At 35.4% G+C, this 10,781-nt stretch overlaps 1 pseudogene; it reads left to right on the top strand.

Annotated features, from left to right (window-relative positions):
- On the top strand, positions 1-1,207 carry LOC110753279 (ethylene-responsive transcription factor ERF027 pseudogene; annotated as a pseudogene).
- Positions 1,208-10,781: the final 9,574 nt, after the last annotated feature.

Below are 10,781 nucleotides of genomic sequence, written 5' to 3'. Positions count from 1 at the left end.
TCCTTCTAAAATCCCCACACGACCTTTACATATATATCCACACACACACACAGCTAGCTATATATACACACCATGGCTGACCCAAATCCAAATTCTCCAAATTCTCTAAATTCTCTGACTAACGTGCGACAAATATTATTAGACCAATCCACACCAACTGTAGCCTCCCTTGACTTTCACCCTCCTCCCCCAACATACCAGCCCCTTCCTCCTCAGCCTCCTCCTCCTCCTCCACACATCCCATATTCTCTTCACTCTCTTCAACACCATACGTGTGAACTTACTGAAACACCCTTTCCCTCCACAAGAGCACTAGAGGTTGACACAGTACCAAAGCCCACCACCATGGCCTCAACCTCTTCCGGGAAGCACCCCACGTACCGCGGCATCCGGTGCCGCGGCGGGAAATGGGTTTCTGAAATCCGGGAGCCACGCAAGACCAAGCGAATATGGCTTGGCACTTTCCCAACTGCGGAGATGGCTGCGGCCGCCTATGATGTGGCCGCACTCGCTCTGAAAGGTGCCGATGTTGTTCTCAACTTTCCTGGTTTCATTGGGTCATATCCAGCGCCAGCGTCCACTTCGCCACAAGATATTCGTAGTGCTGCAGCTGCTGCAGCGGCGACACTACGAAAGAATGATGACTCCAGAGAGAGCCCGGGACAGAGGCAGAAGGATGATAAGGACGATGTGACGGTGAGTAATAGTTTAAGTTTGGCGTCGTCTTCTGTGGGAGACTTCATGGACGAGGAAGAGCTTTTCGGGATGCCGAATTTACTGATGGACATGGCAGAGGGAATGCTGGTGTCTCCACCGCGAATGAACGACTCGCCGCCTTCGGATTACGACGACTCGCCTGGAAACTCAGACGGTGGAGAAAGTCTCCTTTGGAGCTATTAAGTAACGATGCAGCTTCATCCTTTTTATTAATCAATCAATTTGCAAACGTAACCTAAGAAATAAATTTAGATTATTATAAGATAAAAAAAAACAAACAGGAAGAGAGAGAGAGAGAGAGAGAGAGAGAGAGAGAGGCACATGTGTTATGACCTTACGATAATTTTGAAAGTGAGGCAGTGAATTGGGTTTGAAGAAGGTTGGGTGCCTGCTTTTGCTTAATTATTATGAGTGCCTGTAAAATAGTTTTGTCAGGTGTTTGATTTTTTTCCTGGGAATTTTTAGTATTATTAAGATTGTGCTCTCATTATATTTTTTTTGTCAATTTATTATTGGTTATGGTTTTCATATAAATATTCAACCATAAATAATTTTCATGAATTGGTAAATAGTAATTAAATACATACAGTACAGATAATGTTCTGTGTTGTTAATAATTCTTCTTTTTCAATCTAATTGTCTAATCATATCATTCACTAGACAGATAAACTTTAGGGATTTTTTCGACCTTGTTGGAATATGAAAGTATCATGAGTCAAAACTCATTGGGTCCCATAAGCCCATAAAGTGTCAATATCCTTTGATGAAAGATTGAAATTTGAAAGTAAACATGTGGTTTGAGTAACGAGAGATTGTCTCTCTCTTTTTAATTAGAGTTTTACACTGTTCAATTGTCGGGGTGCAATTATTCAACCATGAACATCTCTCTCTCACTTCCCGTATTGGTAACGTGTAATTTTTATTTTTATAAAAAGTAATAGAACTTTATTAGATCAAACGGACAAAAAGAGTATAAAGGAAAAACAATGTAAAGGGAGTCATCCCAATAGCAATACGGTAGACATGGACAAAGCTTTCCTGGTGACTTGAGCTAGTCAAAAAACTAAAAATGATCTGAAAAGAATCACTCCCAAAAAATAAATTTTCTAAAACCCCTATCTACCGCCATAGTTTCCTCGAATCAATCTGAAGCGCTCTCTCTCTCTCTCTCTCTCTCTCTCTCTCTCTCTCTCTCTTAGTGGCTAGGGTTTTTCAAAATGTGTAAAAAAGTTTACTTAGAGCATCTCCAACCGATGTGTCAAAAGTACCACATAAACATTTAACGGCTAGAAATAACATATCACATCACTCCAACCGATGTGTCAAAGCTGATGTGGAATGAAGGCTGGAGGTTGAGATGTTATTTTTGACATCCCAAAAGCAAGATGTCAAATGAATATTTTATTATTTTTTCTTTTCTTTTCTTTTCTTTTTAATTAAAAATAAATCAACACTAAAATGTAATAAAATAATAATTTAATTTGACATATCGGGTGAAGTGTAAAGCTATGTAAGATGTCAAATTGCCACATCAACCATCAAATTTAAATTTGATGTTTGGTATTTGACATCTCCCTTGGAGATGCTCTTATTAGTCACTTCACTTCACTTATTACACTAATTAGCCACTTCACTTCACTTATTACAGTACTTAGTAAGTAGTTGTATACAATCATTTTTACCAATACTTATTTGTAACAAAACTTTACTTACATGCGTGATTGATCTGTCAATAATCCGATCATGTGTATAAGAAATAGGAAAAAAAAGTTACATGCATCCAAGTCCAACTGATTACAGCCTTATTTTACAACATCCTTTCACGTGTAATCACATGACCTCCTCTTGTGAAATGAGGTTATATACAACAAATATATGTTTTCTCATAAAATTGACATACAAAAATCTCTAGAATTGCTACCATTTGGTCTTAAAAGAACCCTAAACACTTAAACAATACCGTTCTGACCATAAACACACTAAAATTAGTTGTAGAAACATCAGTTATTATCCCAAATTTCAGATCCAATTCATATATGCAACATTAGTTGTTAACTAAAAAGTAGAAAATGGTTGACCACTCCAGTACAAATATATATAATATAGAGGATCATATTCATCTCACAATCCTTGAAACTGACCATCATGTTATGTGTTGGGAAAAAAAAATAGTAGTGTTTGTGAAGAAAAAAGTCACTACTTGAATATATATATGGTTGGGACGTCGTTTCTTAAAAGTAACCATAATCCGACCTTACCGAAATTAATCTGTCAAATCATAAGAAAATAAATTTCAGCATTTTTGAGATCATTGTATTTGACTTTTCCAAGTACTCAATCATGAATAAATTGTCAATTAATGAACTATTCATGAATTAATACATAAACCAACTTTACTTTGATTGTGGTCAACAAAGAAATATAAATTAAAAATAAAAATAAAACATTTACATAAATCTTTCCCATTTGATGATGGGTTACACTAACCATCGTCAGCAAACCATGGAATTAAAGACGTACGTGAGAAAGAGGAAGAAAGTACAATTTTTCAAATTAACAATCCATCACACCGTGGTACGACACCTGAACTTGGGAGGAGGGGATGGACTAGGAGAGCCTACTTGTTGTTCAGAACAGTTGGATGTATTGCCTCCTAGCACGGAAATTCCTTGTCATAATTTTCTGAAAACCTAGAACCAATTATGAGTCTATAACATCTTGGTTGGCTCTCTTGTAAGCCGAAGCTCCGAAATAAAGTAGAAGAAGAAGCCAAAAGACCCAAAAAAAGAAAAAGAAGATGGAGAAGAATAGATTACAAATACAGAGGAAGAACTCGGACCAAAAAAAAACCATACAGAGAAAGAACCAAGAAAGTGGTAGTAGGCGAACTAGAGAATTTATTGTCAAAGAGATTGTTATTTATTTTTTCTGTCAAAAGGCACTAAACATCGTCAGTTTCTTTTAAAAAAGAAACAAATTTATTGTAGCTGAGGTGGAATATTCACAAGCATTGAATTAATTGAATTGTCCAAATTTTATGAAATGCGAGTAAATGTATCATCTCTACTCTAAATACAGAGGCTTGGGATTCTTTGTTGATAATCATCTGTTTAAAACATTTTCATTACTAGTATTGACGTGTCAAGTATTGAAGGATTGAGTTTCAATTCTGTAACCCCAACCATAAGGGCCTACGTGAAGATTTCACCTCTTTAAGGAGACAAACATCTCTTGTCAATTGTCAGATCTGGACATGGTGAAGTAGGCCCTTTTTCTACAAGCCCCACACAAATAAGCACAAAGCACGAAGTGATTTTGTAGCAAGCAACTCTTGTAAAATTGGTCAGACCTCAGCAGCATGTGAACACACCTAGCCAAGCCAAGTCAGAAGATAATGCGGCAACTATAGATCACCATCATATTTATGGCATAACGAGGAGATGGTCCTAGATCTTAATTACCAAGCAATCTAAGCCTCCTCCATGAAATTTCCTTTTCACTTACTAAATTTTGCATTTGAAGAGTTCTCGTTCATGAAATTTGGACTTGTACATGCATGTTTTAATAATTTCCCAAAAGAGAAACTAAAAGTCAACGCTAATTTTTTTTTGGTAAGTCTTCAGTCAAAGCTCAAAATTAACCGTTAACCACGATAACGAATCGATGTATTCAATCGATGTCTCATAAAGGGTGCCAAGGAAATGAGTTGGAAGTCTCTTTTCTAAAGTTTTTCCTTCAGAAGGGGCTAAATTGGTTCATCTTGAGGTCGGCTAGTGCTCTATGATGTTATTATATTGGCAGTGGAGCAAAGGTTCCACAACCTAAAGCGAAAAAATTTCAAGCAATATACTATTTCTATGATACAAAGGAAGAAAACAAAAAAAAGTAGACCCAAAATAGAAATTAGTTCATTGAGAATTTGAGATCATGTCTCAATCTTTCCATATCAAAACAATATATATATATATATATATATATATTAAACCGAACATATAATGCATTGGACAAAATTATATACACTTTCGCATGGATTTTAATTTTTTTTATAGCTTTAAACGTATTTTTCATGAGGGTAAAAAAAGGGAAAATTAAAGAGTGCTGCTAAACGAACCCTAAAATTAACTGAGTACACCCTACTACCTAAATATTTATTGAATTACTAATTTATCCTAATATAAAATGACCAAAAAGGATATATTGAATTGTGAAACAAATATAATTTTAATAAGTACATCCTACTTATCATATTCAACCCTAATCAAACAAAACATTTTAATTATTTCCAGTCAATTGAAAAGATTTTCCAGTCAATTTTCCAGTCCTTGTATTGCCCAAAGTAGAGCATCAAGAAGCAAGGATGTTGAATGACAATCATCAAATAGGAGAAATATCAGCATAACTTGAGCTAAATACTACTCCAAAAGCCTATCATGGGGAGAAAATTAATTTAGACATTTTTTCTTTCAGTTGAGAAGTTCAAAAAATCTTCGTTTGGAAATGAAGTACGTTCAGTAGCCCGATCTAAGAGTTCATCTGAGAAAGTAGCAGGCATTCAGGAGAAAGGCAACACTAAATCTGCGGAGTAAAAGAATCCGTGCAACTTTTCGTTTCATAAAAAGAAAGACGAAGCTAGCTCTAACTCTTCTCTAGGTAAACGCAAGAAAAATAATGTAGAGCATGTTGAATCCAACCCACAATCTAAAAGGAAGACAATTGATAACTTTGGTCGTAGTGCCCTTCTGGAAAGCTTGTGGATAACTTGATTTACTCCAGAAACACCTGCTCCATCATTAATCTTAAATCAATACATACAGAGTGCTGATGGAGTTCTTGTGGGGGGCTGGGTAGGTTTTTTTTAATATTTTATTTTTATAAATAAATCTTTTAAATTATTTCATTTGTAAATATGTATTATTAGTTTTTAAATTTATTTAAATAGGGTGTATTAGGGGTATTTTTGGTAGTTAAATAGGGTGTACTTAGTTAATTTTATATTTTGATTTAAATATTATGGTGTACTTAGATCATAGGGTGTACTCAATTAATTTTAGGGTTCGTTTAGCAACACTCAAATTAAAACGTGGTTGGAAGTCGGCCATGAAAATACTGAAATCTGAAAGGATGTGGTGTGGGGGGGCCAATTGATCAGTGTGGAAAAGGTGTAGTTGGGTTACCTTTCATTCATTCATTCACAAACAATAGAAATGGGAAAAAAAGTATGTTTGTGGGTTTTTCTCAGATGCAAAAACAAAAAAAAACAATAAATAAATAAATAAAGCAGTCGTTGAAATCCTTGGAACATATTTGAATGAGCTAAAAAAAGTGTACGTTCTTTGACTGTGGGAGACAAGACAAGTATGGCCGACATCGCCTCCCCACACTTTTCTTCCTCCTCACAATTATGGGTAGTTGATGCATCGCTCTCTCTCTCTATCAGCCAAGCTTTTCATATGAAGCACATATGTATAGTAGGTCTAGCTTGTACATCTTTTCCAGTTTCGGGTTTTAAAAGGTATATTTTTATTTTGCCAAAACGAGTAGTCTGGTAAGTTTATAACCCCTAAGAGCCGAATTCTTATCATGAATATATTCTGTTATTAAAATTATATACTACAGTTACAGTATAACATGAGCACCCATCAAGAAATAATCCAAAAATGTTGATTCAATTAAAACGACAGCATTTGAATAATTTTATTAAGAAGAACAAAAACTGGCAACAAAAGGAATCTTTTCCGTAGTGTCAACCACGGGTACATCTTAAATCATAAGAGCATCCACAGTGGGGGGTGTAAATTCGGGGGTGTAAAGCCACTTTTACATCCCCTTTACACCTCCGGGGGGTGTAAATATATTTTTTGCTCCAGTTGGGGGGTGTAAATTCGGGGGTGTAGCCGTGGGTCCTAGCCTTTTATGTTGACTTTTCTTCATTTTTGTTCTCTTTTCTCGAGTGGGTCCCGCCTGCAAAGGATGTAAAAATGGATGTAAATATACATTTTATTTTACATCCCCATGGTGGTGATGTATATTTACATACATTTACATCTCATCATTGGAGACGATTCCGATGACTCGGGGTGTATATTTAACATACACCCCCATATACACCCCCCACTGTGGATGCTCTAATGTTAGTTGGGTTAGGATTCGGATTTTGTACTTGGTGTTCATTGTATTTCTAATAATTTTGACTTCTATTTATTTATTTATTTTCTAATACAAACTCCAAAATATTAAAATATAAATCCGAAACGCTTAAGCATCAAATTCAAAATAAACTTGAAATTATAACAAAAGAAACATGTAGAAGATCGTATCTCTGCCTGAACATGCTTTATCTTGTTATGATAATTAGTGGACAATCTGGCGATCGAATTGGGTGAAAAACAAAAACCAAAGGGTAAAAGGAAAAGTGAAAACATTTTACTTGATCATGAAATTGACAATAGAAGGTTTGTTTCCCCATACATCGATCTAGGTTTAGGGGAACAAGCTTTCAATGTGATTCAGAGGCTTTCATGGTAAAAACAGTCACATCCTTGAAGCATTCATAATCTGAGAAAAGGAAAAAAAAGAACTCGAAATCTATGTTTTGGGGGTCCATGGATCATTGGCACCCCATCACAAAACGCTGAGAGGTCCTCAAACTCAGCAAAAGTAGTCCACAAAAGACGCCTCCTAAATCATCACAATCATTATATCTTCTTTTGATTTGTTAGTTCTTATCATGATTTTAGACATGAATTAGCATTCATTTGTTCAATTTGACTATCTTCTTTAGCTTGTCAAGAATGGGGGGCCTCATGGTCTTGGTGGACATAGTTTTAGAGTAAAACTTCAACATTATTATTGCACTTTTTTCTTTTCTTTTGGTGGGTTATTAATTATTGCGCATCTTTTTCATACATCAATTAATTAGGTCAAGCCATGCATAAATTACTTTCTCCACATCTATATAATTCCATAAACACCAAACACGTCTTTCAAATTATGATACTTTTTTTTTTTTTTTGAGAAGGAGAATTCATTCATAAAACCACAGAGGTACAAAGAGCGACATGATACAGTGGCCTCGTTAAAACCTTCCTAGGACAATCTCATGAGACAAATCCCCGAGGAGGAAAGAGTACCACACATGTCATTGACTAATAAGAGAGTCCAATTCATGTCATTTTGGACCATTACAATAAAGAACAAGTCAAAAATGAAAACTAACACAAAGACCTCCGACGAGAACAACAACTAGAGACCAACACAGTAAACCCACATGAGAGGACCACAGAAACTCCAAATAGTAAACCCACAAGAGAGGTCCGCAGACAGGGACGAATCTAGCTATTGGGCTGTATGGGCTATAGCCCATGCCTTTTTTTTTAAAAAAAAAAAATTTCAATACCTATGTTCTCTCTCTCTTCTTTTCCTCCTTTCTTTCTTCTTCTTTCTATTTCTTTTAATTTTTCGCCTTTCTCTTGTTTTTTGTCTTTGTTTCTCCATTTTTTTATGATTTAGATCTACTACAAATTGAGCTTTTCCCCACAGTTTCTTCTTCCTATTTCTTTTTATTTTTGGTTGCTTTTCTCTTGTTTTTTTCCCGTCATTTCTCCTTTGTTTTTTTTCTTTTGCATTTCTCTTTTTTCTCTCACACGTGTTGTAAAGTCCGGCTTGGTGTGATATGGCCCTCACTACTGAAATTTCCTGCATACATAAGATAAATTTAGCCCATGGAGTTTTGAAATCCTGGATTCATCCCTGACCGCAGAACATCCCAACTGTCAAAAGAAGCCTTCTATGAGCAAAATCATAGTCCTTAGACACCCACACAAACTGTAAGGCATACCATAGCAGAAACCAAGAGAGAACACGGAGGAGGAACACAAAGGGGGGTGTATTCAATTAAGATTTTAACATATTGTAATTACATGATTTTAATGTAATGGATTTCAACCGGATTTGTAATTATATGATTTTGCTTATGATTTTAATAGATTGCAATTACATGATTTTACTTATGATTTTAATAGATTACAATTACAGGATTTTATTTCTATGGGAGTATTTTTGCTCACCACATTAACCAATAAAATCTCATAAACCTTTCTGCCCATTTTGCAACATAATATTTATAATATTATAAAAATGTTATTAATTGACAAAAACAATACACCCATTGAAGACAAAACTTGTTAAACCGAAACCAAAACTGAATTCATAGAAAATATTTCAAAATAACTCAATAAGTGACAATAAAATGTTCTAATGACATTGAAGTAATTTTATATAGCAATTAAAATATTAAAGTTGTAGATATAAGATGATGTTGTAAGGCTAACGGATGAAAGAAACTAGAACCAAAATAAATCAGTTTTTTGATTCCATACCTAATATGATATTTAACGGTCCATGCCATTACACATAATTTGAACGTAGTAGCGCTTTGTTCAATAGATAAAGACCTTCGTTTTACTTGGATCTTCCCATTTGAATAACCAACGGAAGAGCTTTTACAAAATTGGTTTGCAACTTTCATCATCTAAAATTGGTGGTTGTTTACTAAACACTGAGGGAGAGAGGAGAGTGCGAAGGAGAAAGAGGGGTCAGGGGAGGGAGGAGGAAAGAAAGAAAAAATTAGAAGAAAAAAAAAAGGAAGAGGGAAAGGAGGAAAAAGGGGGACTGTGCTGTGATGTGGACCCTTTATCGTCTCTCTTATGAATTTTTTTTTATATACAGTAAAAGGCATGAAAAAATAATGGGGAAGAAAAAGTATGAGAGCATATATGAGAATCATGCATAGGAGGGTGTGATTTGTTATGTGATTTGGTATATATATCACACACTCAAAAGTCTCACACAATACACCATTTAATGAAATTCATTAAAATCAGTAAGTTTTTGAATACCACAGTACTTTTTCTTATCTATTAAAAGTCCTAATTGAATACCACCGGACTTGTATTGATTATTTAAAAATCCTAATTGAATACCACCAGACTTTTATTGTTTACTTAAAAATCCTAATTGAATACTACTCTACTTTTCAGCTTCAAAATAATCCATTAAAATCTTAATTGAATACACCCTCCAAAAACAACTTTAAAAAGACCCCTAAGAAGCACTCCATTTCAACTCAGAACCTGACAAAGAAAACCTCCTATGACAAAGCATAGTTCTTCGGTCTGCGCAGAGTAGAGAAGAGCACCACATCCTAACAACTACTACCAGCGTCGCTGTTGCCACCGCCGTTAAAACAGAGACAAAACATCAGCCACCAGGTATCACAATTCTCCCAAGGAGAGATACAATCCAGCCAGGGACGGACCCAGGATTTTAAAATGGGGTGGGCTAGAGTTACCTTATTGAACTGTTAGATTTTAGGCTTATGGAATTGATCATATATATATAATGTAAGAACATATCATTTTTATTTTATTTGTTTAAAAGACCTATTTTACACCAACAATGCCAACTAAGGTCTACCATGATGAACAAAAATGAATTCAAAGAAATGAAAATTCATAAGAAAATTCAAAAATGAAAATTTATCATCACAAAGATAGAGTCAGATAGACACACGTCAACTAAGGGTAACACTACAATTATCCAATTAGTTCAAATTAATATTTCTGCTATAAATGGGATTAACATTAACACTAACTATAAGAAATAAATAAATAAAACTCACCTGGGCTATAGCCCAGGTTGTACAAGTCATAGGACCGTCCCTGAATCCAGCGTCACTACTATCACCGCCGCCGAGACAAAGACAACACACTAGTCACCTAGAACACTGTAAAAACAACCAAACAAAACCAATAGACAAATAGACCTAAATCCAAACATATCTAGACTATCTGGGGAGGGGAAGGGGAGGAGAAGAGGGGATAAGAGGAAAGAAAAAGATGGGAGAAAAAGAAGGGGAGATGAGGAGAGGAAAGGGAAGATGTGCGGAGAGGAGGAGGGGTAGTGGCCACCTCCCTCCCTTGGCTTCCTTGCAGTTGGTTGTCAACAAGGAGAAAGGGGACCAAAGTGCCACTCTTCAAATTATGATACTTGAAGACTAGTCCTCT

This window comes from Prunus avium, chromosome 5, assembly GCF_965620075.1.
Source record: "Prunus avium chromosome 5, drPruAviu1.hap1.1, whole genome shotgun sequence".
NCBI classification, from domain to species: Eukaryota; Viridiplantae; Streptophyta; class Magnoliopsida; order Rosales; family Rosaceae; genus Prunus; species Prunus avium.
This window is presented reverse-complemented; position numbering and strand designations above follow the sequence as displayed.